Here is a 27,345-nt window from a genome sequence, read left to right as displayed (position 1 = left end):
GAGTGAAACAAAACAGCGCCAACATCAGCGCACTTCGTCTCCGCTGAGGCATTCGGAAGCTGACAGAAGAAGCATCGGCTGCGATTCTCGCTCCCTCTAGTGGTGTGACAAAGATGAACGAGCGCTTTGCGAGCGAATCGTCGCTGCAACAAGGGAACTCAAAACGTACTCGTTCGTTCTGGTCATGTACGTACCTGCTAGCACGGGTGCTCTTGAGAAATGGAGCCCACAGTTGCCAGTGTACAGGCGTGTGCTTTGGGAAGGAACAAGGTTCCAAGCTGCGCTTGAGCGGAGCAGCTTCCTCGTTTTTCCACCTTTCGATCTCTAGAGCGAGCCCACGATGTCCTACATCGGCGCCTTCCAATAGTGTCGATGTGGCACACCCTCGGCAATTATTGGTTCTATCCCTTCCAGTTTACGGCTTTGTAAGCCCTGTCTGAATTGCGTGTAATAACTTAAGCACTGTAATACTCTGACAAGCACCTCGAATTTTGTATATCTGTAAACTGTGACGAAATTGATGACGTCCGGAGCCTACACCTTGACCATGCTTGCGAAAGCGAAGGTCAAGTGCCACAGGCTAAATTTCGATCCCCCTCTCAGCGCGGGAAACATGTCTGCATCAAAGCCATCAGGTCTGCAGGAAGGACCTACGGAAAAATATCGCTACTCGTACTAGCATTAGTACGTTGCGAAGTCTGCAGGAAAACTTTCTGGATGCTGTCGTTGGTGCTACTAACGTTGTATCAGGTGGATATTACGTTCATATGTTTCGCTCGTCCATCGCGCACCGATTTTGTGCGATGCTTCTTCGCTCTACCACAGCGAAATCGGGAGTCGCCACAGTTGGGAGTCCAACCGGCGACTTAACAGCAGCATTCGGCCCGGCACATAAACGGGTGATAGAGGGAGCGGGTTGAGAGTGCGTCGGGCGCAGCGCGAGACCGGCGGCAGTAGTGGACGGGATTCTGCGTTCGCGCGCGCGTTTATTTCTCCATTTATTTTTTTTGGTGCCGCAGCCACGCCGTCTCGAGACTGCGCCGTCATCACACCGGCGGCCAGGAGGAAAGAGGCGGTGGTTGCTGCTGCCTACCGGCACAAAGGGAGTCGACGAGGAACGGAAAAAGCGATGCAGCGCCACGCCAGACGGGGAGGAGAGAATGGCGGCGAGGGTCTGGGCCGGTCTGGCACCTCGGGGCGGCAAGCGTGCGTGCGTGCGTGTGTGCGTGCAGCCTACAGCGACGGGGCCAGCATCCCAGACGGCGTGACCTCGGCGCCTTGGACGCCTTCCCAGAAGACGGCGGTGGCGGCACGAACGGGTTAAAATAGGACCGACGGCGCGGGGTGCCCACGCCGCCGCTGACGACGACGACCGGAGCAGAGAGGGAGACGGCAAGCGACGACACCACAGCGAGGAAGGGCAAGAAGAGCAAAAACTAATATTGAGATGCGGGTGCAGTGGCCATCTTCTTCGCACGAGGTAGCTCCGGCGAGCGGCGGGTACAGTCGGAGTCTCTGGGCATCAATAAAGTCTACCGCGTGTGTCGGCTGAGCACGCTCTTGCGCGCTCTAAAGACCTTCAAGGCGTCTCCAATTGTTCCGTTTCATTTTCGGCAGTGCAGCGCAGGGAGAATGCATTAAATATGAAACTCAGGTGGGTTTCACACAAGAAACGCGAATGACCGCTTCCATTGTGAACCTTTCGAGAAATCGCTGCCATTGCTCCGCCTTAGTAGCCAGAGGTAACCTGCCATTCGATCGCATGATCAACGCCGCCTTTGGTCAACTCATAGTCTACATTTCCAGACACTGCGCGTGAGGTATGTGTAGTGTACGCTTCGCGACTCCTGTAATGGAATCGATGAACAAAGCGCAACAAATGAGAAAGGAAACCGACCCACATATGCTCACGCACAACGAGACTACGTCTAGTAAACTTAAAAAGAAAGAAGTACCGAAACCGACCCGACACACCGTTTGATAGCAACCCCAGGAAATTCCGCTCCAGCAAGGCGACACCACCACAATACAGCAGCGGCATATGTGAAATCGGAGCGAGGTTGAAATCGACGCGCAGCCTGCTCCTGCTCCACTGAACAGATCACGCAGTCAACAGCTAACCCTTTCGCGGCGAAGCCTAGCGCCTCACGTTGTCCCCTCTATTTTTCCGCCACTCTTGAGGGACGGATCGGACAGGTCGTAGTATCGAGCGCAAGCAAGCTCGGTCATAACGGCGGCGGCAGGTCACAGTTCCAAACAATGCGGCCGGTCAGCAGCAGCAGCAAGAGCAGGAGAAGCCGCAACAGCAGAAGAAAAAAAAAGGAAAAAAGAAAAAAACGAGACCGATCAGCCTGCGCGCGCACACGTACACGCGGCTGGGAGACCCTGAACGAAAACATGCGGCCTTCTTGCAGTGTACGCTTGGCCTACATTCTTTTCGGTGGCGAGAGGGGGACAGCACGCGCCGTTCTAGTTTGCGACTGGTTATGCGACCATGGCGACGACGCTGCCGCGTCTACTGTAGCTGGCACTGCAGAAGCGCTAGTGTGCCATTACACTGTATCTGCGTCTTACACGTTAGCTTTCGTGCTCTATACGACGTGAAACTTCCAAGCGTACCGCAAACATCGTATCTTGCTTCCCAGTGCTGTCAGTCTGCAGCTACTCAACGCTCGCTCTATACTGATGTGTCCAGCTACTTTCTCCGCAGTGTGTGTGTGTGCGTGTGTGTGCGCGCGTGCGCGTTTCATTAAGGCCGCCAGTCACCCTTCCTCATGTACAGGAAGACAGTGCGCAATGCAACTTCCAAGAGTAGGGTGCCGACTAAATTCCAAAAGAAGCGGTCCATATTCCGGTCAGGTTCTACAAATGCCTTGACAGCTTTACGTCATGGTTCTCGCTATCTGTTCTAATTTGGTGCAGCTCCGCAACAAACGATGGTTACGCCACAGAAATCCTGAGATTTCGCTTTGGGGCTGTTTCTCAAAAGTTTGCGCATTGCATCTTCGTATTTCATCTGCTGCAAACAGTAGACGCCGAGTGGTCTCGACGGCCAGCTTATGACCGTACATCCAGCGGAAATATTAGGCGCACGGCGCGAGCATCAAAGGTGCGGGCGTTGGAAGTACCTTAGTACGTTTGCCCTTCGCATTCGGGCCGCCGAAAGCAAACAGCGGCGCGGTTCCACACCTCGCTGGGAGACTACAGAGCGAGAGCACGGCGGGTCCGATGGGTGTTTCCCCTTCTTTTTAAGCACTAGTGCCGAGCACGTACGCCTGAACGTAACGGGAGGAACACACGCACACGTATATACGCGGCCTCGTCCCATAAATAAACCCACGGAACATGACATTCGCTTAAGCTGAGCGCGCCAGCGGAAGTGCGAATGCAGCCTTTCCTTCGCGCGAGCATAATTCTTATTTTTGTTTCACGCATTCTCGTTCTTCCACCACCGGCTCGTTTCCCTTCCACGCCTGTCTACATTGCGCTCGAGCGGGCCGCCGTCCGGTGCCTGGCTACGCCGTTGCGCAAGACGGCGCTTTATTGCCTGCCCCGTCGTCTGGCTCGCCAGCAAGCCTGCCAACCTGCGACAACGCCGAGACCTAGTATGATGTATAGTGCAGCCCGCATCTGCGAGTCAAATGAATCGTCCCTGCGTGCTGAGGACGGCGGCTAGGGGGCGCTGAGAACGGTAGAAGGGGGCGAGGGAGACAACCGGCGCCATTTGCGGTGCCAAGGCTCTCCGATGGCGCTTGCAACGGCAGCCTCTCGCTCGCTCCTAAAGCCCTGCCGGCGTTTACGTCGAGGTTACGCGCTACGTTCGCGTTCAAGGTCAGCGGGGATCATCGCTTTCCATCCCTCGTGGAGCCGCATCTGTCAGCGCTTTCGAAACGGCGCCTTCAGCCGCACTCGACAGTCTTTAGGCTGTTCTCGGACCAACATCATTGCATGCTTTTCTTCATTACATGGAGCTATTATTACACACCTCTCCAGACAAGTATATACTATTAGCAAATCTTAAAGTACAGCGTATCTGCTCCAGTTTTGCATGCATACGTGTCCTGGAAGCATGTCGTACTTTCCCGCCTTGGCATTGCCTCGAATATCATTGATGGATACCTGACGAACGCGGATATAACAACCTCTCGATGCTGTCCATTCCCTTTCTTGTCATGGCGGCAGCGCTCCCTTCTAATTGGTGAAATGAACCCGGATTTGCTCGCTATACGTACTCCGTGTCGGTAAAGGGATCGACTCAGCGGAATCTGAACTAAACTATCAGCCCTGCGAGTAGCGGGCCGCAGGTACGAGCACCAAGTCTATTTACAGACAAGTGGCGTGCGCGTGAACACTTCGCTACGATATCGCAGCTTGCTTTTCGACGAACAGGAGAGAACTATCGACGAAAGGTAGATGCCGTTCTTTACAATAACAAAAAAAAAGCAATATTAAGTTGGCAGATCGGTGAAAAGGAGAAACGGAATCAAAAACAGAGAAAAGCGAACCAGCCACAGTGTAGCCAATGACAGAATGCTGCCCGATGACATAGTGTCTGCAGCTCTACTGAGAAAGACGACCATCGGCAGCCGCCCTTATACGATCGCGCAACTGAAGCCGTCACGGCGACCACTTCGCTGAACGCCTCGGCACGTGCTTCCTGCCAATAGATATAGGTGGCGCAACGGCGGCAACCGGACAGCAAATGCCCGCCTCGAAAGAGTTGCAACGTACGCACGTCCCGTTTGCTTGGAGCGCTGACAACGCATCGTATCGCCGTGCACCCGAAGGCATGCGCCGGCGAGCGGGCCGAATGCTGGAAGACGGGAGGCGGTCGCATGTGAGTCGGTTGTCCAGCCGTCAGGGTGCCTCACGAAGCGAACGCACGAGGAAGCAAGAACGACGCGCACGCAACAGTTGTTATAGCTTGAACGTCCGACGACGTGACGAGGTCGCGCGCTCTGAATTCCGCGTCGTCGTTTGGAGTCGGATGCCTCGACGACGTCTAAACCTAATGCAAGGAAGGATATCGTTACTATGCGCGAGGCTCATTACGACTGCGCATGTCGTCGTCATTCCCTGACGGAATCCGAGCTGAACCACGTAAGGTCGTCAAGAGCAAATCGGTACATTACCTATCCGCTTCTTTAGTCTCCGAGCTACGTCTTCATTTCGTTACCATACAGCTGCAATTCCGAAACGCGAAATAGTGGTATCTTGTAGTTATTTTAATCCTTTGTCATTGTCGCTCATTCACTCTTCGGTATCTGCTATCTAATACATTTACAGCTGACCTCCCAGCCACGACGTAATCAAATCATTTTGAATAAGTTTCGAAGCATCGTTGTGGAGTATGTAAAAGAGCTGTCTCTCTCCGCGTGCCACATTTTCTGCAGTATAGCGTTATTCATCTTTTTCTTTATTTTTGCATTCACGAGCAATCGCCCAAAATCGCGCATTTTGACGCCTCTCTAGAAAGAAAGGTGCATCACGGCTATACTCTCTCGAAAAGCATCTGTCAACACTGCCACACAGTCAGACGGCACGCAGAAGCCGGGAGTGCTGCGCGCCTTGTATTCGGCGCAATGCGACGGCCGAAGAAGAAGAAGAAGAAGCGAATGAGGTGAACGGCCCGACAGTCACTGCCCTGCGCTGAGCGGGCGCGAGACGAGTCGTCACCAGCGCGCAGACACTAACGTGGTCGCCGCGCGAGCGGCTCTGCTAATGGAGTCGTCACGAACGCCGGCGAGCGCGCCCGGCGCGGCAGACCGCGGTCACCGCCGCCGCCGCCGCCACGAAACACTCGGGGGTCGTGCTCAGCACCGCGAGCTACGCGAGGCGGCGGTGACCCCAGCAGCGCGGCTCGACTCGCTCGACAGAGGAGGCACGCTGTCGTGGACAATGCGGCGACGTCGAATGCGTGATATACGGGCCCGCATGTGCGAGCGGACGCGCGCGCTCACTCCTGCGGCCGGGGGCCGTCGCGCCGACAGCCGTATGAACGCGCGCGCAGGAAAGAGGCCCCCCGACGCTCGAGCATTTCTAATGCGAAGAGGGGGGCAAGAAACCAAGAAGAAAGGAACGCCCGAAATGGAAGCCTGGTGCGTTGCCCTCGCGGGTCAGCTTCGTTCTTTTGCTAAACTTATATATACTCTGCATTACTGCTTCGGGTTCTCAGGCAAGATCTCCCTCCCGGAGAGATCTCGAATGTGTTTCCGAAATCAAGAGTACACGTTGTGAGAACGTAGAGCGACGATATCATACGACGGGTTGTCTTTTAAAAGTTCGGAAAGATAAACCAGAGATTGGAGCTGTGTTTGAGAATTACGTCCGAGGCGATCGCCTGGCTGGTTGCCCACTGACAGCATGAACCTAATACAGATGCGGACTGTTTCAGTCGACATTTAAGTGTAACTCTTTATACCACGAGATGGTATGAACCCGACTCACATCTACTTAAACTTATAGAGGGAAGACCTAACTTAAGAAGCTATTGTATTACGAAAAATTTATTACTGACAATACTTAATAAATTCACAGTAACGCAAAAAAGTGGACAGACAATACATCATTGCTAAGTCGTTTTCACCAGTGGCCGTCTTTAAGTATGTCAGCGGAGTGTGTTGAAAAAAAAGGCGCAGAATCGTACTTTAACGTGCCTTTCTTCCCAACAGAAGCTGCCCTCAAGTATACAGGCGCCAGTACTTTTGTGTTAGGAAAAAGTGCAGAATTACGATTTCACTGTAACCACCGTTTACTTCCTCACAACCCAAGTCCGACTGGCAGGTGGAAAACATGAATTCCGTACGAGGACAGTAACAGTGTATTCAGGCAAAGAAAATTTCCCCATTAAGACAATTTCCTTGTAAATGGGTTTGTGCTATAACCGAGTACTAGACCCTTCCCACTGCCGCCACAAAAAATAAGAAAGTAAGGAACGGGAGGAGGAAGAGGGTGTGCTAGAACATTGTCGGTAGCGGTATCACTATCCGATGGTAACTGCGGTTTCGTTACTGACGACGACACAAATGCAACGAGCGCCACGTCTAAGTATGGGAATGGCTGAAAAATGGACACAGCAAGTGCCTTCCTGGCACGATATATTCGAAGGCGGCCACTTCGTCATACCGGCGCCTCGTCTCAACAATCTGTAGGCGCGCCCTGAGCACCAAGACAAGACCGAGCGGGAGACCCGGGCCCGCTTGCACAAAGCTCTTTAGCACAGTCTTATTCACGTCTACAGAGCGACTTCAGTCTTAATGGAGTCTTAAGCTTCCCTAGGCGTTAAGTCGCTTGCACGAAACCGTAAGCCAAAGATTGGGAAATAAGTTTGCGACGTAGTTTGCCCATGCGCAGACCGATGTCGGCTCGCTGCGGCGGTGGTCGATTTGCGCTATCCTCCGGCCGGTCACGAGAACCTCCTTCCTCTGCCATCTTTCCCTCAACCTCGGTGCGAAGCGAGAGTGCAAAACTGCTGCGACGCAGGGAGAGCACAAACTACCTACGTACGCAGGCGCACAACGGCGTCGCGCGCTTCTGGGAACCAGAGTCGCAAATAAAAGCCCGCCTCCGCGGCAACCGCTCGTCGACGCGTGACCCCGAGCACGTCGCTCGCGCTCGAGGGGCCGCCCGTCACGCCGTAATGGAGTGACGAAAGGGCCCGCTCCTGTTGCGTCACGACAGCGCGCCCTTTGGCGAAGCGATCCAATGAGCCACCGCATGCGCTCGTCATTAGCTGCTTAGCCGAATGAAGTGGTACAGAAGGCTAGAACTCCTTTCCGAAGGGCTCACACGAAGTCGGCTGAGCCACACACGTTCTAAACGGTCACGCAAGTTTCGCCTGCTGTCCCTGCTTGTATGTTTTTTTTTTGCCTTCTTTCTTGCTTTACTCTTAACGCCAATTTTGAATAGACCGCCGCCTCTGCTGCAGCAATTCCCGCGAAACTTGCGGACTGCAGTATACCCAAAGCACACAGTTATCATTTTGAGCGGGCTAGATTTTAAAAGGTAAACCCGTCGAACATCGTCAGGCTTACTTAAGATGGCCGTGAGGGCCGTCACTGAGCGCAATCAACAGAAAACTTACAGCTTGCATTTTCATCCCCTACGTAGACTGATACGGTACAGCAAATATTACCGGCATTTTTTCTTTGACGCCATTTCTACTAAGTAACGTCACAGAGGCTGACACGAACGTAAAGGAAGCCGCATCGGTCTCTATATGAAGCTTGATTGAAAGTATAGTGGTACATTATACGGCTTTCAAGGGGAGCACGAGAGACTGTGATATAGGAACTACAGCACAGGGACAACGGGAAAAGAAGAGAGTGAAAGAAACAGCTCCACCTCGCCCCCCCCCCGCCCCCAAAAAGAAAAAGAAAGCAAAGAAAAAAAAAAGAAAATGCGAGCGACGACTGGGAAGGAGCAGGCAACGGCTAAGTTGCGCAATGCGTGGAAAAAGCACCGGAGCGAACGCGAGTGCAGCGGTGGCGCAGCGCGCAGTCAATCGACTTTTTCTCATTGCGCTCCCTCTTCGCAGAGCTCAGTGCGCAGTCGCGGTAACGGTATCGGCTTCGCCAAGGAGAACCGCCACGCTCGCCGCGAGCGACCTGCGAAACGCTCCCCTCGCTAAACACCATCTCCTTCCTTAGCGAAGCATTCCCTTTGCTCCCTTCTCTGCTATTGACTGCAAAGGAGTGCGACGTCTCACGTGAAGCAGCCGGCAGACACATTTCTGCATTTGACGAAACGACGGTGAAATGTTTACGCTAAACTGACGGTTCCTCCTCCAGCATATGTGCCCTATACACAGCCGCATAAGTTTAACAGAAATCGTTGCTGATAAAGTGTCCTTGCCGAAAGCGAAAACGTTAGTGCTTACTTCCTAGTGGCGATCAACACAATGAATCCCTGAATTACATTTTCGATGGCAAGGATGCGACAAATTTATTCCTTAAATTCCGTGCTTCGAAAACTTCTGCAGTCGGCGGTAGATTTTGCAAAGGTTCAAAACCACCTGTTTATTAATCTGAGGTAGAATGTCATAAGACACCTAATGCCTCGAAGTTGTCTGTTTTTTACTTTGCCTAAAATTTTTAATGTTACTCACGCTTACGAGTTACAGAGGTAACTCGCGTCAAAGGAACTTAGATAACACGCGTCAAAGGAACTTAGACTCTCAAAAGTGCCGTTCGTTAAACTTTTTTTTTTTACTTTCATTCCCTTCTTAATCCATAGAAACCAGCAAGTACAAACATGCCATATGGAAACTTCTGAACGGTATGGGTTAGCCATGTTTGGCTACGACTGACATATGCGCCAGCATCAACGCGATTGGAAGTACTAGAAGGTTACTGGCAATGAGATGACTCAACCTATCCTTTGGCAACTCTGATTGGTGCCCAACCACTCTGCAGACGATACAACGTAACTACACTCACGACACTAATTAGGGTTATGAAAGTGAAGCGAAATTCTAAGGCACTATATTGCGTTAAGGCTGTTATCGCGTCATCTGCGTACTGCGTTCTTCACTTCTAGAGAACTGAACAACCTCGAAGGACATCCCTCATGCACTTAACCGAGCAAGGTCAGAGCGCCTATACACACATAGTCGAAGACAGAGATGGTAATTAAGGGAGGAAAGAGCGCGGAAGATGCGGTTGTCCGTTGCCATGGGAGATGGCGGAGACATCGAATACTGTTGCCAAGCAACGACAGCAGCGAGCGAGCCGTTTCTGAGACTCCTTGCCGCGCATTCGGTCTTCGATCGCAGGGAACATGGAGACGCGGTCTTCATTCTCTCTCTCTGTACACTTTCCTTTGCAACGGAAGCTCACAAGCGGCTCAGAAAGGTCACCACTAAGGTTCGCTGTCACCACCATGCGAGCGCATGGTACCCACCTCTCAGTCTCTTTCCACCCAATGCACACACTCTCTCTCTCTTACCCCCTAGTCTAGCGCTAGAGCTGGCCAGTTCTATCGCACGGCTTACGGCGACAGGGTACATGCCGGAGTGACCAACTGCTTGGGCATGCGACGACAGTACATCTCTGCTTTCTAAATTGACAAAATTCATATGGATGTGGCGATGCATCAGGCAGGAAAGCGGGTAGCAGTGGTGGTGGGGAGAGGGGGGGGGGGGTCGGGGATGCGTTGCAGACGTCTGGGTCACCCGTTATCGATCAGCAGAACAGGAGGCGCGCTCTCTTTTATATATCTTGCTCCGCTCCACCGTTTGGTCTAGCTCTTTGCATCCTTCATCCTTCCACCTCCAGTAGCCGTGTAATTTTACTTGTTGCATCAGTGAAGATGCCTTGCACCGCGTAGAGAAAAAAAAAAAATGTCTCCGCAAACGTTAGCCCTACTAGAATGGTTTTGAGAGCACTGCGCCCACTGGGTACTTATCCCGAGCACAAGAAAGGTCACACTGTCACCCGTATATCAGACGGGGAAAGCCAGGATGAACCAGCCGACCGGCGTGTCGTGAATACTTTCGCAGGCGACAGTCTGCTCATGCAGCTTCGTTGAGAAACTTCGGGGGCATTTCCTAGAGAACACAAGATCATTAAGTGCCGTAGCAGTCTCTTTTCAACCTAGGGTTAAGGCTGAGCCAACGATGTTCGAAGCGCCGCCATGCCATTCGCACGGCTGTTTGATCTCCGAACGTTCATTCCGAGCAAGCCATGTAAAGCGAAGCAGCGCGCTTGAGGAGAAGGGAAGGAAACGGGTGCGAAGGGCATCGCAGCGCGAGATGCGGCTGCTCCCTTCCATCCCATAGCGCGCCGCGCGAGAGTGACGAGCAAAGGGAGCCGCGGTATGCGCGCGCAAGACCCGAACGATGATGCCACGCCCCTCAAACCTTAAGGGCGCGCGCGGCGCAGGCGCGCGCTGTGGGCTCCTGCCGCATCCGCATCCGCATCGAGAGGAGAAACCATCTCCTCCTCCTCGTCTTCATCCAGCACCGCCGCATCCTCAGCATCACCTCCCACCCCTTCCCCTCCAGCACTTCTCTTCACCTTCATCTCTCGCGCTCCTTTACGCGCCCCTTCCTTTCCAGTCATCCCGCACACTCGGTGACTGAACAAGCACACACGCTCCGCGCCTCCTCTTACATACTCGCATCGCTTTCCTCTCCTTTTCCCCCTCGCCGTAAGCGTTTTTACCATTCCACACACAAAACCTCTCTCTCTGTCACTCTCTCTATTTCTGATGCACAAGGTTTGGGGACCGCGATCCTGCGGAGGAGCTGCCGTCGCCACCGCGATGGTGGCCCTTGACTTTTGACATTTGCGATGTAGCGCGGCACCGGCCTTCAGCCTGCACTGCGCTCTCCTGCCGTCTCGGCGAGGTCGCTTCGCCACTGCGCGGGCTGGCGCTGCGGGCGAGCCGAACCACGGACCTTAATGCCTCTTTTCGCTTGCAGATTTCTCGCGAAGCAAGCTACCTTTATAGATTCAAGGAGAAGAACCGATATTCCGAGCATTGCTAAAAGACTGTCGACTGTGCAGGTGACTACAATATGGTAGGTCAACAGCCTCCTGCCTCTGTAACATTCTTGTTTCACGAAAAAGCTGCAAGTTTACGCGTGTATCAGAAAATGAAGGGCTAGCGAAATTTCGTATGGCCAATTTTTGCTGTAGGCCGTGGATCAGATCCAGTGTTCAACGGTATAATCTACATAGGCGCGACGTAACGCGCACAGTTGTTTTCGAGAACAGGTTCTCCGTAGATGCCGATCTGCAGCGCTCGGGAGCTATCCCCAGGCCTAGAAAATAATTTATAGTCTATGTGAAGATAAAGGAAATCCTGCAGAGCTCTGGAGTTTGTACACCACACGAGGAGTCATTCATCCTAATTAAGTTACCCAGATAAGAAACACTCGCGTGTTTAACCAATTGGACTACCCACCATGGCGAGCAATCCTACTGAGCAGCATGGCGACTGAGAAACTAGTAAAGCATGGCCTCCATGTGGCAACCCTCTACTCCTTCTCGCAAGCTGCATCAAGCGAGCTTTAAATGTAACAGCTGCTGTGCTTAGTCAAAAGGGAAGCGGGGGAAATACTGGCCAGCTATTTCCACGTAGAACGAATAATTCACGACGGAGCACGTAATGTTAGCGGCCATGACGAACCCGTCTCCCGACGGCGCCCTGACCGCGATCGATCGCGCTAGAGAAGCGAAGGGAACAGCGAGACACAGGAGCAGGCTCAAGCAGTACGACACACAACTCACGGCTCGAAGTGGCCGCTGTCTCGCCTTGTTGAGCTCCGGCGGCGCCGTTGTCGATCCGCCGGTGTTGGCGAGCGGCTGAAGTGTCGGGCTAGCAGCGGTCCTCCATTGACTGTCGCTCTGGCCCTCCGCAGCGGGCTCGTCGCTTCAACGATGGCGGCGTCCCGTCGCTGCTCTCCGACGACGACGGCCTGTTGCGGTCCATCGGTGAATGGAGGCCCAAGGTTCGAGCCTTCCGCGCGCTACTTCAGGTACCTGACTTTCGAACGCGTAGTCACAAGCACCTGATGCAGCACGTAGAGGCCAGGGGCAGAGACAGGCTGGAGACCACGATGGCGACCGGCCAGGAAGGCAAGAGGATGGTCGGAGAAAGAGGAAGTGCGACATTTCTTTCTCACAGATGCAGGCGGGCGATGGGACGGTAGGCAGGCAGGAATAACAAGGGTCAGGGACGAAGGACCGACAGAACTCGGGACGGGATGGGTACGACGACGACGAAGGCCGGGGACGAAGAGGCGCGCCGAGGGTTCAGCGGCAGGGACCGAACGGGTTGCAGCACCGGGACCAGGCGCCGCTGGCGAGCGACCGTCTCGGTCCGCGCGTCCGGTCGCGACTACGCCCGGGCGGCCGCTGCGCCGCGGCAAAGTCTCCGCGCCGATCGATAATTCCGTTGCGGCGGAATGCAGAGGTGGACCCCCGGCGCTTCGCTGAGCGCCCAGCACAGAGCAGTAGTAGAGGCAGCGGAGGAGGGAAGGGAAATACCGGGGGCTGACGCATGCGCCAACCGACAGGCTAGCTCCATCGCAGAAGCAGCGGCAGCGCACGATCTCGTAGCGTCGCCAAGCGGCGGCGGCGCCGCCGACGGCGCGCCGACGACGAGTGCACGCACCTTGGCGGCGATAGCCGTCGCCGCCGCCGCAGACGCAAAAAGAGGAGGAGGAAGCAGGGGAAAGAGGTGAGGCTGGTCCGCAGCCGCCGCGTTTGCGCAGGCGCGCCAGACGGCTTCATCATTGTGCTCGCCGCCGAGCGCAGCCAAAAAAGAAAGGGTGAAACGAGAAAAAAAGAGAAGGAAAGACGCCTGTGAAGGCGCCGCTCCGAGAGGAAAGGGCGAGGGAGACAATAAAAACGAAACGCGCCCGGCGAACCGCGCCGCCTCATGGAAAGCAGCACGCTGGCGCGACTGGAGCGCTTCGCAACAAAACGCGCGGGAGTTGCCCAGGGCGGCCGGCCGCCACCAGGGGCCTTGGCCGCCGTCGAGACCTTCCTGCGACCGCCATTTTGGCTATGAATGTCTTCCGATGGAGTGCGGTCGGTGTGCGGGGGCGCTGTCAACTCCTGAATGATGTGCAAGGTCTGTTCATTATCCGAGGTTCTAATACTGTTCCTTCGGCCGCTTCCGACACACTACTACGGAGACCGTTTTTTTTTTATATATTTTTTTTCGGTCGGATAGTCAGACCCCTAGTCTGAGAAACCGTCGCAGTAAAACCTATTAGTGCACGGACGTGTGGCTCCAGAACACGAGAAATACAGCCCCACTCATCGAGGCCATAACTTCTATGTAGGCGGCCACGCCACTACGAGAACGTGGGATCAACCTTGATTAACACACCACCAACGCTTCTGTGCCTCCTCCAGCTATCGGTGACTGAAGGCACGCTTCGGCTTGTCTGAAGCATAAGAAAGCAAGCCTTTCGTGATGCTACAAGTTGCAGCGCTCACTAAGAAGGCCACCTTTCCTTACACTGTGCGCCTCTCTCCCCATACACCCATCGAGAGGGCGGCGGGCGCCACTCTATCCGTGGCACTCCTCTTGAAGGGAGACAGCGAGCTGTGTATCTTGGTCCATTTCAATGGCAGTACTATCAGGTACGCATTCTCCGGCTTTCAGCAACATAGCAGCGTGCGGCTTGCTGATTAGGAAGCGTAGTAAAGCACCTAAAAGGACGCGCACTACAACAGGAAAATGATACAAGTGCAGACAGAGAGAGAAAGAAAGCAAGCATTACGACCGCTTTCTCAGTCGTTCACTTCCACACACTGAACTGTACTGCCCGCCAATGGTGGGATGTATTATCAAAACGAAAACTGTCTGCTCATAGGACCCAGTAGCACTTGATAGTTGCACGCAACACATCTACCACCATAATAATATCGTCTTCCTGCTGTCAATGTTCACTGCTGGCAAAGAACCGCTGTTATGATGGCAAGTCTATTCTCAGAAACGCCGGTGTAACAAATTAAGAAATTTTTTACAAAGATTTACCGAAATTCTGGCCAGACCATAATGCATAACGCGCAACTTTTACCGAACCTACCGTCACAACTAGGCGACATCGTGCAAAGAACGAGAGAGAGCAAACCTCCGCATCGTTTACAACTACGACTACCAACGTTCTCAACAAGCGCTTCGGGCGCACGTTTTTACAAGCCTTACTATTGGTTTCCCTTGTCCGGGCAAACTTGACGATCTGGCGACGGACGCAAGATGACAGCGATGGACTCCCTTCCGAACCTCCGGCACTGCTCGGACGCAGAAGGCACCTTGCTTTTTTTCCCTCCGTTTCCGGGACTCACCAGGCCCACGGTACAAGGACGCCGGTCTTCAGGACCAAGGCGCGGCCTCACTCCGGACGGTGAACCTTCCTGGACAGAGAGCAGAAAACGGAAACGGGCGGCTCAGGGCGCGAGGCCATCCATCTCTACCCCATCGGCACGAATTCCTGCTATCATTAGCCAGCGCGGCGGCTCGCTCCGCACGATGCAGCGGCCGGGAAACCAGTCCGCGTCGCGACGCGCCGAAACCATCCCGCCGCGGCGCGCTCCAGACGGTCACGGGCCGCGCAAAGTATGCAGGGATCGCGATCAACCTCTCTCCTCCTCGTTCAGCAAGAGGGAAAGGACGTTGTCCCGCGACGAGAATGGATGCGGATGGAAGTCGTCTCAGCCGTGTTCGGTGCACGGGCAGCGCAGGTGGTTGTAGCAGTAGCAGGCGGTGGTTGCAACGTATCTTCGGCATAACGGGCCTGCCCTCGTTCTTCGGTTTGCTGTACCTCTCTCCCTCTTTTTTTTTTCTTGTACGAGAATTAATGGGTACCGCGACCGCCACGTCAAAGCTCATCTCCTGAGAAAGAGAAGGGGGTGGGGCCTGCGTATGCTGTCAATTTCGCACTCGCCGACCCCGAAGGGAATTCGCGGCTGATAAGAAACATCCGCGTTAGGGGAGCAGCATGCTAGCATGCTGTACAACGGTGTTTAGAATTATTAGATATTAGGTGTCATCTCCATGGTTTGATTCTGTGAGCACGTCCGACGCCTACCATCCACACTGGTGTGACTAACTATTCGCCATCGTTACCAAATAACGGCACACATTAGGGGCACGTCCCATATTAGGAATAATTTATTTAAGCATTCTTTCCTTCCTCAGACAATCACTGATTGGAACTCTTTGCCGGCTAGTATACTGTGTGGATTCTATTGACCTTATAAGTGAACGTGTTGTTTAGCTCATACTATTGTTACGAGTTATTTCCTACTGCTCGTTTTGCTTGAATTTGGATGTTGCGATTTAACATTCTTATATTTTTGTACTCCACTCCTGCTTGGTTACCTCACGGCCTGCAGTACGTCATAAATAAAATAATATGTAAACGACACGCTGCCGCTTCTGAGGTTCACTAGCATGTTTCAGGGGGAGAACTGCACGTCAATCAGGTGCTGCGACGACGCCAGCGGTGACAATCATGATATAATTGCTCACAGAAAAACAGGGCTATGACAGCAATCTTCAAAGTTTCGCAATTATTCTCATCAACAATGCAGAAAGATAAGGTGGAGAAATCCTTTCTCAGACATCTACAGTCAAGCCGAGTCCTGTGTTCAGCTAAGCCATGCAACACCTGCGAAATGCCAATCTCAAAACCTTTCAAAATTATCTGAATCCTCCACTGCGTTTTCATTGCTTTAACAATAAATATGTTGATATAACAGAACACCCATCTTCAGAGCGTTGTGTCAAAATGGTTAACATCCCTGCCTTCTTTCCTTATTTGCTCCTCCTCCCTTGTCAAAATGAAATACCTGCCTCAGGACAAGCAGCCGAGACCAAGAATTACTCTACACAATCTCGTTCTTCGAATAAGAGGATACCTGGAAAGGACAAGAATTTACCAATACTTCACTCTTGCATTTGGTTTTCTGGGATAAAGCTGCGCCCATTTGAAGCCGACAAAAGCCAAGCTTCCGCGCGATCAGCATGCGATCTTCACGGTCGCAGAAGCGTCACGCACGACAGATGTCCGAATCCATATCACCCTCATACTTAGAAGTATTCAAAGCAGCAGAGCTACTTGGGCAACCACGAACACAAGAACGGAGGATAAACCACTGCGTCAACCACGCAGCGGGCTGACTACTACAGAGAGAGCGAAAGCCAGAGCACTAAGGAAGCCTAGAGACCGAAGTAGCACGCGTCGTGGTAACCTCGAAGCCAAACGCGGCGCAGGAGCGACGAACGTGCCAGCAACGAAAGCAAGCACACATCGCGGAGAAAGGAAAATCCGCCGCAATGGGCGCAGGTGTCACCCGCCGGGAACGCTGTCACCGCCCGAGCGCAACTCACCGCGCTCAGCGCTCCCAGTGCACTCATAGAATAAAGAACCAGCTTGTGCACTGCCGAGCAGTTGCGGCCATCGCGGCGACGGAGAGCGAACCGCGGTTAAGCCGAGGTGGCCTAACCTCGTCGCCTGGGAAGTTGTTAGGGAAGCGAGTGGGTTTCCTGGCGCCATCTGTGCGACCGGAAGGGAAGCCCCATTCGCCGCTGGGAAGTCACGGAGGTGACGTCACGCGGAAGCAGCGGCGCGCCAACTGCTCAAACTGGCGCGGACGCTGGCGCCTTTTTGGTTCGAGTACAGCTCATCCACGGCGCGTGACCTTTCGGGACGTCCGCAGTTCGTCGATCGGTACAGGGTTCAGAAACCGTGTAATCGAAGGGAAAGCTGCCGAGACTGCGGCGCCGTCTGGTGAGGGAACACCCCTGCGGCGAACGGCGCTCCCGTTTCCAGCGCCGCGCTGCTGACTCACGCGGTCCGCAAACAACGGGGCGCGCCGGAGGGTTTTTACATCTGACAGAGCGCAAGGATTTTCCCGTTGGGATGGAGCCTGCATGTCACACGACCGATTGTGTCCCACTGTATTAAAAAAGAAAAAAAAACGATAAATCGGCTTTGCGGACATCCTGCGGGAGATTGCGAGTCATCTTCTCACAGCATAGTTCCTGTATGCACCACGTGTTAGGCTCAAATATGCAAACTTCAAAGCGAATAAGAACCGCAATTCAATACCGGTCGAACGTTTCTCTGTTTTTTTTTCTTTCGTGACAGAATCGCCGTAATATGGGATCACAGATCACTTTTTCGCCCTTTCTTCCTTTTCTTTCTGTTTTCTACACCCGTGGTACTTTTTCGTAGCACAGCGTTCACAAGTCGCTGAGATAAGCTTTCTTCATTTGCACACCTAATAGAATTGTTTTGTTTATATCGATATGTTATAACTGTGCCACAGCCTCGAGGGTATAAAGATTTCACCATTCGCGCCGTCACAGAAAGCATCGGAAATGTGGAAGTAGAGCCGCCACCCGTCTTTCATGCCCTACCTTATCTCTGACAAACCAAACAAGCGCCTAGCTGAAAGTTATGCATTTAATATTCTAGGTGTTTATGCCTTAGCGTCCCTCCAAGTGTACCTCTGCTCAGGCAAAGAGCGCCGAATCACCGAAAGAAGGGGATAAAACGTGTTCATACTCTCTCTCTCTCTCTCCCCTCTTCGTCATATCGTCGCCACGGCATATGCAGCTACACAACAGCGTGGCTGCGCGATTGGCGCCGCTTATACGAAAGCCACCTATTCCCCTGTCACATATCATCAATGACACCCGCCGTGGTTGCTCAGTGGCTATGGTGTTGGGCTGCTGAGCACGAGGTCGCGGGATCGAATCCCGGCCCCGGCGACCGCACTTCGATGGGGGCGAAATGCGAAAACACCCGTGTGCTTAGATTTAGGTGCACGTTAAAGAACCCCAGGTGGTCGACATTTCCGGAGTCCTCCACTACGGCGTGCCTCATAATCAGAAAGTGGTTTTGGCACCTAAAACCACGTAATTTAATTTTTTTAATCATCAATGACACATTAAACCTGTACACTCGGTTAAGGTTACGAGCTTACTACTCCAGAATCGTAACCTACCTTCTGTCTGGTTTGGCCTAATATTGGCTCCACTACAGTATCCCTTTCAAGAGCATACGTCCTCGGGCAAGGAGCGCGTCAAGTCTCGGAACAAAAGGAAACAATGGCCCCTCCCTCCTCGCCGTCAAGTCCCCCGCGGCATAACGCAGCTGCGCAACAGCCGCGGCTGCGACGTCGCTTATACGGCGACGCCCATTCATCAGGCACGTGGGCCGCCTCAGAACGCTGGCTACATGCGCTGGAGCCAGAACACGGAGGGGCCCCGGCGCCTGCGACGGCGGTCGACCCAGGACGATGACCTCGCGTTCGCGCGGCGCCGGCGTTCGCTAGGCTGGCCAGCCGTCGACGACGCGTGCGCGGAGCTCCGGCTGCTGGCAACGGGCCATTCAGACGCGCGCGGGGCCGCCCGCTTTGCCGCCGCAGCCGACAACGTCGTGACGTGACGCACGAGACCTGGCCCGCGGTCCCTGCCCCGTCCTTGCGCCGCCACAACCACCAGCAGCGTGGGTGTCGTCACGAGGGGGGCCCAGACGTAAAGGGCGAGGGGCCCGCTTTCGGCTTTCTGGCGTTATTCTCGTATTTTGAGACCATTATTATAGTTGTCTTCTTTTTTTTCTCGAAAGGAGAGGAAGAGTCGAAGGACAACAAGCCAGGAGAGCGTCGGGTTTTGCGAACTGGCTTTCGAGATGCCACCCATAGCCGAGATACTGTGTGGTCTTGTGTTAGGACGGGTTCGTTAGCTCTTGAAATTATTTCTATAGTATAACGTATCGAGTGTGTGGCTTTGAATATACTATATGAGTAACATACTTTTGCGAAGTAGTAGTCCGCTCTCGCTCTTTTATTGGTTTCGTACTTTTTATGTGTATCTTCCCTTTCTTTTATCCGTCATCATATCACCTGGAGAATATTGCCAGGGTTGTCGCTATGCTAACCTCTCCCGATACCATTAACTTTCCACTCTCTCTGTCTCTCTTTAGGGAGACTGCTTTAAAGAAGAACGTGGGACGATGTACATACCTAAAGACCGCGTACTATCTGGCACTACGTTTGTTGGTACTTAACACTACAGTCAGTACAGCAGCCAAGGAGAACTTCCTATCATAATTTGCATAATACGAACTCGCGGATTGTGCAGTAAATGTAGACGTTGCCGGATGCTCGCAGTATGTGAAACGAATGGAGCAAACATTTCGTCATCCAACGAGTACGTACGACAATCTTGTTTTAAAGTACGAAACAGTTAAAAACGCGGTCCTGCTCTCTAACAAACTTGTAATTGCTACATCTAGCCAAATCTATAGCCATGGTAGCGTTTACTACGATCCCCATCGCGAGAGCATGGCGGCGGAACGGGCTCACAGGCGCAGGGTCGTGAGAACTGTGCACCACTCAGCTGTCACACTGCCTGCTTCTTCCGCCGTGCTGCTTTATGACAGGTGGCAGAGGTATGCACGACTCTACTCCGAGATAAACGAAGACTCAGGGCATTATTTCACGTCCCTACGCGACTAAGCTGCAGGTTCGATTGCCGGCGCAGACAATCGACTATACACGTGAAGAGCAAGACAGCGTGCAGCGCCGCGTGTACATCCCTGCGAGATCTACGGCAGCCTTTGGTTTACAACCCCTCTGCTACGAGTCGATGGTGGATTTGCCAGCCTTGCTACGCTTCGACATAAGGGTGATGCGATAACGTTTACACCTTTAAACTTGCGGTTCAGCAGCAATTAACCACATGGGGCGCATTTGCGAATATATTTGGCACAGCGTCGCCGCGTCTCATTTCATGTCACAAGGTTGCCCACATTGTATGTACTATGACATCAAGGCTGCTTGGCATTTCATGCGATCTATAAAATGAACCGCGCCACCATTACAACTTCTGGGCTGCGATTGCAAGGAAGGTATGCTGGGCACAAAGTAAACGCGGCGATGTTACGCAGCAAGCAAAAAGTACGTCGCAGATTCGTTCCGTGCGGCTGCTGCAGAGTGAGCGCTCTCAAGCGTGATCACACGCACCCAATCAGCGCGCATATGCTTCCCGCTGCTATACCGCTACTGCCGATCGCCATCTTGCCTCCACAGCGGCACCCACGACATTTTCCGCTAGGACTGCCTCGCGCTCGTGCTGGACGCAGCGCGAAAGGGAGAATAAAAGGAAGGTAGCGGGAATGGGAAGCGCGGACTGAAGGGAGGAAAAAAATCACTAGCAGAAAAAGGCCCGTCCGTTTCTCTCTCTGCCTTGCTCTCTCGCCGCACGCGGGCCTCGCAACATCCCCACTGAAAAGGTCAAGAGGTACCCTCAATCGATACGCGACCGTCTCCCAAGAGGGCGCCACGCGCCAGATGCCCTTCAGCCGTTTCACCCCGTCAGCGCGTACGGGTCGCGTACGGATGACTGACAAACTGAAACATGGCGCCCAAAGTACTTCATCAACTGGCCAAAATGCGCGGAGATTCAGTCCTAGATCGTCGATAGCCATCCCTCCCTATAAGTATACTTCATGTAAATTCCTACTAGGCAGCGTATGTTCGATTACTGTATGTTATTATATGTTACATTCCATAGCTTGATTCCCATCTCTATAAAATGTATGACTAATATAGAAGGATAATTGCAGGAACCAATAGTAGCAGGTGCCTGTGGATCGATTACGGAGTCATTTTTGCAAGGAGATCACAATATGCAACTTAGTCAGCGCAGACGTTTTTCTTCGCTTGCACAAGGGCTTCGCTCAGACGTTACATTCGTACATGGATCGCTTTAACCTTCCTTGAGGCGGTTGCCTGTGCAAAGTGTGCCTATGTCAAGTAACCGACTCTTTGGGCCTGAGTTGTTGCTTGAGTTCCGGTGTGCACGTCCTAGGGCAGTTGCTGGTCAGTTCGCGATAACTTCGAAACGTTAATTATGTGGTCAAATTTGACAATAGCATAATCGAGGCACTCCGACATTAAAGAAATCATTGCCGCCTAATTCAATATGTAATGAAGGGCGCGCTCGAAGATATTGAATGTAAGGAGCTACAGGAACATGGCGCAGCCCACACTGTTCGAAGACGAGAATACACCTGTAAGTCACTACGCCCCCTCCATCCCTCCCCGTCCATTCTCCGCCTTGTCAGAGTGCGATGCCAAGAGTCGCGGCAAGAAAAGCTGCGGAAAAAGTGAGACAAGCGCTCGCGAGGAGACGCATGCCACCGGCTGCTTAGCGGCGAGAGTGATGACGTGTAACGGGGCAGAGCCCAGCCCAAGGAAGGCAGGGACACGTGCTTTACAGCGGACTTTCCATAGCAAGAGTCTAGCTCAGCAAATACCTTACGTCAACGGACGTGAAGTCAGAGAGCAAAATAAACTTCTTCACTGATACGGTAACCGAACCCCATAAGCTTCCCCTATTGGCCCTATATTGTGATCAGCGAGGGAAGCACGCCATCTCGACCAGTGCATCGGAAGTAACCAGCGGAAGTAACCTCGCCAAGACCGAGATTTGGGCTTGGCGAGGTTACTTCCGCTCACTGGCATTGGAGCAATTTCAATCCAGACAGCGGCAATACGATTCGTCCTGGTGCGTTAACGAGGTCATTGAAGCGCCCAAACTTCCACGCTATCTCGACTGGAACGTTTATTTATATCTCGAACGAGATATGCAGTCCGAAACTTATTGTGGTCATGGATATTCACAAGACAACCCAGTAATCAATGACTATACGAACGCTTTTTGACCGTTCTTGTAGCGCTTTCAAACAAATGCGGCCACCTCCCAAGTTCTGGTTCAAAGTATAATCTTGAAAGTGTTTAGTGAATTCAAAGGAGCGAATTTTTAAAACCAATTCTCGGAAGGAAATATTCCGCTTCTTCTGGACCGTTTATACAGAATTCGTGCAGTATGGGCCTGAACCTACGTGGTCCTCGCTCACAGCGCTGCTCGATGTAGTTAGGCATTTTGATGACGTAGTAATGTCTGAAGGTCTAAAACACACACTCTCTCTGCTGCTCTGCATAAGATGCAGGGAGCGAAGTTGGTGATATGCATCTATAGGGCTGAATCTACAAAGATTTTCGTTCGTAAGTATAGTTTGACATTGGCCGGCCGCCTTCGCTAATAATATGACCAATACCATTGATTGGCTAGAACCTTCTTTTACGAACAGTTTTAGCGTGAGAACGCTGTGGTTGGTGGCGACGCAGTGTCGCATTTCTTTGCCGCAAAATATTGTTATGCCTTCCGGTCCATGCTTTCGAAACGTACTCTGCGTGCACGGGCAACACACTTCGATGCGTACACTTCCAAACCTAAAGTTTGCAAACTTTCGCTGTTCCTACGACACTCAGCGGCCGCAGCTTCTGTGGAAAGCTACTTTAGTTCAAAGATCCATTTGTGTGTGTGGGGGGGGGGGGGGGGAGGGGGGGAGGGCACGCAACTGCAGCACGGTTCCGTCCTTATCTTACACTAGATTGTCCCCAACAGTGCAAAATGAGCTTTGACAACACGACTTTGCATGACAAGCGACTTTGATTGCGCGGAACGTGATATGTTACCGGAAAGACTGGCAAGACTGAAAGACTGGAAAGTCTCGCACCCGCTTCTCATACTTCTGCGTGACTCTTAACTCGTGCACAGACAAGAGACGTATAGTGCACCTCGTATCCCGAAAGCTGCCACTGGCTCTAGGCTAACCGCAACTGCATCAAGCAGGATATCGAGCTTGCACCTACTTTGCGGGACGGGAAAAAAAAGAACGAAAAGAAAAAAAAAGGGGGTCGCTTGCCTATTTTAACTATACGATGAGGTGCCGGCCTTTCCCCCATTAGTTAGCACGTGCGTCCTGGCTCACAATGTCTCTCGATGCCGAGTTCCGGCATTTTCGCGAGACAAACTATCGCAAAACTAATCAGAACGGTTGTATGCCTGTTCGTATAAATGCAACTGCTCGCGTGTTGCCTCCCTGCACGCGTCACCTTACGAAGCTGCTCTGCGTAATCACACCCGATTCGTCGACTACCACTGCACGCACGCATCCCGCAGCGAGCAATTTCCAGACCAACCAGAAAGCTCAGCTGCAAAGTGAGCACATTTTTTTTGCTCCTTTTCTTTTTTTTCTTCACCTCCCGCGCCGACGTAGTGGCAGGGTGCGTGAGCGCGGCTTCATTCATGAGTCTGGCCGGGGGTGTCTGGCTTCCGTCTATTCATTCGCGCAGCGCAAGCGCACTCCAGATGTGCGTGCGTGCGTTCGTGCGTGTGTGCGTACGTGCATGCATGCCTGCGTGGGGCCAAACGCTGCAGTGAATGACCCTATAGTGCCAGTCGAGCGGAAATCAAGTGCGCTACACACACACGCGCACCGCGCGCGCAGTACCAACTAACTGTACCACTGTACTGCATTCGACCGAGGCTGAAGTTTTATATAGGTCTGCAAGGGGTTGTTACATGCTCTGGGCTTCAATGCAGAATTCGGTCTGCTGCAACGCCGAGTAAAACGTGGCGCCATCTACTCGTATACCACGAAGCGTTATAGATATACGAGTAGGGCAACTGTTGATCGGGGACAAACGCATATAGAGTAAGTGCAGTTTGTCAACATCCATAATTTTCAATTATGGTTGCCTTGCTTTGGCAAGACAACGGTACACCTTTTCGTAAGCTACCACGGAGTCACAGCTGATAGTACAGATATTTAACTAAAATGTACAGTTGGTTACTTCTCAAGCAAATGCCTGACATATGACATGAATGACGTCAACGGGGAATCGTTTCGGGCCCATGGGCAAAATTTGCGAGGTGGCCGTGTCCAACAAAAGACCGCCGTGCCTAAGCGAATATGCGCCTGCCACACTTTGGCAAGCAATGCGGCAGAGTGCGGGATGCGCATGATATTTTGTGATTTTAAAATTTGCTGCTAGGACAAAACTTCGGCCATAGTCTATAGGGTTAAGAAGAATGGCGGATTTCGGCTGATCTTCTGCTGCACTTCCGCTGCTCCAACAACGCCCAGTCACTGCCTAAAATTGTCAACCTGACGTGCACACACTCCCATTCCCGTATATTACCGTCACGCCTAGACGGAAGATGGCGCCACAGCACTGTCAACATCTGGTGAAGCTGCCGCCAACCAATCGGATCAATAAGTAATCCTTGAAACGCGCAATTTGAAAAGCGGTATTAAATACCTTGAGGTCGCTTCGTCGCACGACGTCTCGCTACGTAGGGCTGCAGTTTATGCTGATTGACGACTTATTGTTGTATTTGTTATGTCTCGCATGGTGTACTTAGTATGTCCCGTATGATAGGCACAATAGCGCTCTATCATTATATTGTATGAACATTTCCTCTGCACGAGTAGCTGCAGACGTGACACAGAAAGGCGATGGCGTCATACTAACGTAGTAATGTTAGCGAGCACGTACAACATGTGAGCGGAGGATAGTTGCACATTCTTTAAAATTAATTTTCTTCTTTAGAACTTAGTTTCTTTGCCTTGTCTCGCTAGAAGTTCCTCGCTCATTTGCTGACCGGCCCGTCAACTTCGCTGTTGTTACCCTTAGGAATAGCAGGTAGCTTTTCAACCTTGGAAACTGGCAACCCTGGAACATGTCCTAAGGCGCCCGGTTTCTGCGTATATATATAGGGGTGACATTTATCACCTTTTTGACATTTATCACCTAATTTCCACGCTGTGCCCTGGTAGGCATAAGCATGGAAATTAGGCACAATATGCTCAGGGATCCCATACACAAGCCTAATGTTCCAGAGGACTATACCTATTGGATAATGGACAACAAAAGTACAAACTCATTGTCGCAGTATCTGCGTCAAACAAGGCTGCATGCGTATATCTGATGTTCCATTTTGTCAACTTCTTTAAAAATAAATACGCATTGCGCCAAGTTCCCCGAACAAGAAATTAAAGTACCATTAGCCGTGTTCCTGCCAACTACGGCAGCAATACTGGCAGATACCTTTATCTAATAAAGGAGATAGAAAGTGATTACCTTTGTCCTGGAAACTACCAGACCCCATTTCTAAAAATTATATATGCCGCTGTAAATTCTTACGTCAACGAAAAGTGCAACACAATCACTGTTACTAGCTTGGCAAGCTAATAACCGTCGCTAAAGCACTAGATTCAATGGACAAGCGAAACGCTTCGAGCGGCACAATACTCAGAAAATTAGGAAATGAGAAAACGCGAAAGGGAACAATGGACAAAAGCCAGCAAAAATATTTTGCGTTGCCACAGCGCACAAATGCGCCGGATCTACTACGGGATTATCGTCGACGTCATTACAGCGCGTCATCCCTACTACTGCATGCGTCACACAATGCACCATATTCTCACGCGAAATAATAGCGCGCAGCTGGACTTCACTTCGCACTACGTAAGAGGGAGCGAGGGCTGCAGAATGCGCAACCTGTTTAACTTGACGTCTACGTGAACGGGACTTCGGGTAATAGTAACAGCTGTACTTTGGCATGGCTTCCAATAAAACGGAGAGCGGCTGTATGGTTTGCATAAATGATTGGTAATTTACGCACGCTAGTGAACTAACTCTCTTCTTTAGTTACGTGCGTTTCAGCAAGCGAAAAAATTTGGAGGACGCTTACGCTTCGCCTTTAAAAGCGCCCCTCAGCAGGTCTGGCCATTTTGACCTGACAAACTCAGAGCACACAATGCGCGATAACGATCGTGTGTGCAATGTATTACATCGCTACGCGCCGCGAGAAGATCTGAAATTTCAAACCGAACGCCGTTTTCCCTTCTCCTCGCGGCCGCCGCGCTCCAAGCCAGAGGATGACGTACACGTTCTAGTCCACCTACGTCACGTGTTCGCGCTGCTACGTCGCTCGTGGTGACACGTGACTTCGAGAATTATTCAAGACATCATCTGTTGCTTGTGTAATATATGTTGCAAGAATATACGAATTAAAGCTTAGAGAAATAATAAAACACACAAACCGAATATCTGCATGTTTTTTTTCTTTTAACTTCGCACCGCAGCAAGAGAGATGTACTTCCGTTTCGTCTGCTTGTTCCCACGTCGTGTAGTCGCGCGCGCAGACACCGAAACAATGTCATTTTCTACCGTGTTCCAGAGCGAGATCATGCTCTGTGCCCAACTTGTGTATACCTAAGTGTTCGTGTAGCACAACCCGCCGTGGTTGCTTAGTGGCTATGGTGTTGGGCTGCTAAGCACGAGGTCGCGGGATCGAATCCCGGCCACTGCGGCCGCATTTCGATGGGGGCGAAGTGCGAAAACACCCGTGTATTTAGATTTAGGTGCACGTTAAAGAAGCCCAGGTGGTCAAAATTTCCGGAGATAATCAGAAAGTGGTTTGGCACGTAAAACTCCATAATTTAATTTTTATTCGTGTAGCACAGACTTATACCGCAAGTGAGGTGGACCTCGTGAACAGCGCGCAAAATCGTGTCTGCGCGAAACGAGACAATCGCAACAGCTCGCACGCGACGCCATCAGCGGAAGTGCGCCGCGCCGCAAAGAAAAAAAAAGCAAGGAAACAAAAATAAAGCAGGCCAGGCCCGGGACGTATGCGTCACGCGATTTTAGCTTTCGGAGGCTAGACGGGGCAAGTGGAGACAGCGTAATGTTTGCGGTGAAGCTCGCCTCCTGAAATAATGCGTTCGCGACACTGAACTATTACTGTCTTGGCTATTAATGAGCCAATTTGAAAAATTTTTGTGGCAGAACGTTCCCTAGAGGACACCTAACAACTTCCAGCATATAACCAAAATTTGCTATGGGGCTTCGTGAGGGGCCATTTAAGAGTGGAACGCGTTAGCATTCAAAGTTCCTGACTACTTCTCACCCTTCCCGGCAAATGCAGCGTATGTGACCATAATGGTTACCG

At 52.1% G+C, this 27,345-nt stretch overlaps 1 long non-coding RNA gene across 1 annotated transcript in view; it reads right to left on the bottom strand.

The window, feature by feature from the left end:
• The window catches only part of LOC135898403 (uncharacterized), an 85,115-nt gene that overhangs the window by 5,873 nt on the left and 51,897 nt on the right, over positions 1-27,345 (bottom strand). Inside the window, exon 4 of the long non-coding RNA XR_010563321.1 lies at positions 14,668-14,876. This is a non-coding gene — a long non-coding RNA (uncharacterized lncRNA). The remainder of the gene's footprint in view (positions 1-14,667; positions 14,877-27,345) is intronic.

This window comes from Dermacentor albipictus, chromosome 4, assembly GCF_038994185.2.
Source record: "Dermacentor albipictus isolate Rhodes 1998 colony chromosome 4, USDA_Dalb.pri_finalv2, whole genome shotgun sequence".
NCBI classification, from domain to species: Eukaryota; Metazoa; Arthropoda; class Arachnida; order Ixodida; family Ixodidae; genus Dermacentor; species Dermacentor albipictus.
This window is presented reverse-complemented; position numbering and strand designations above follow the sequence as displayed.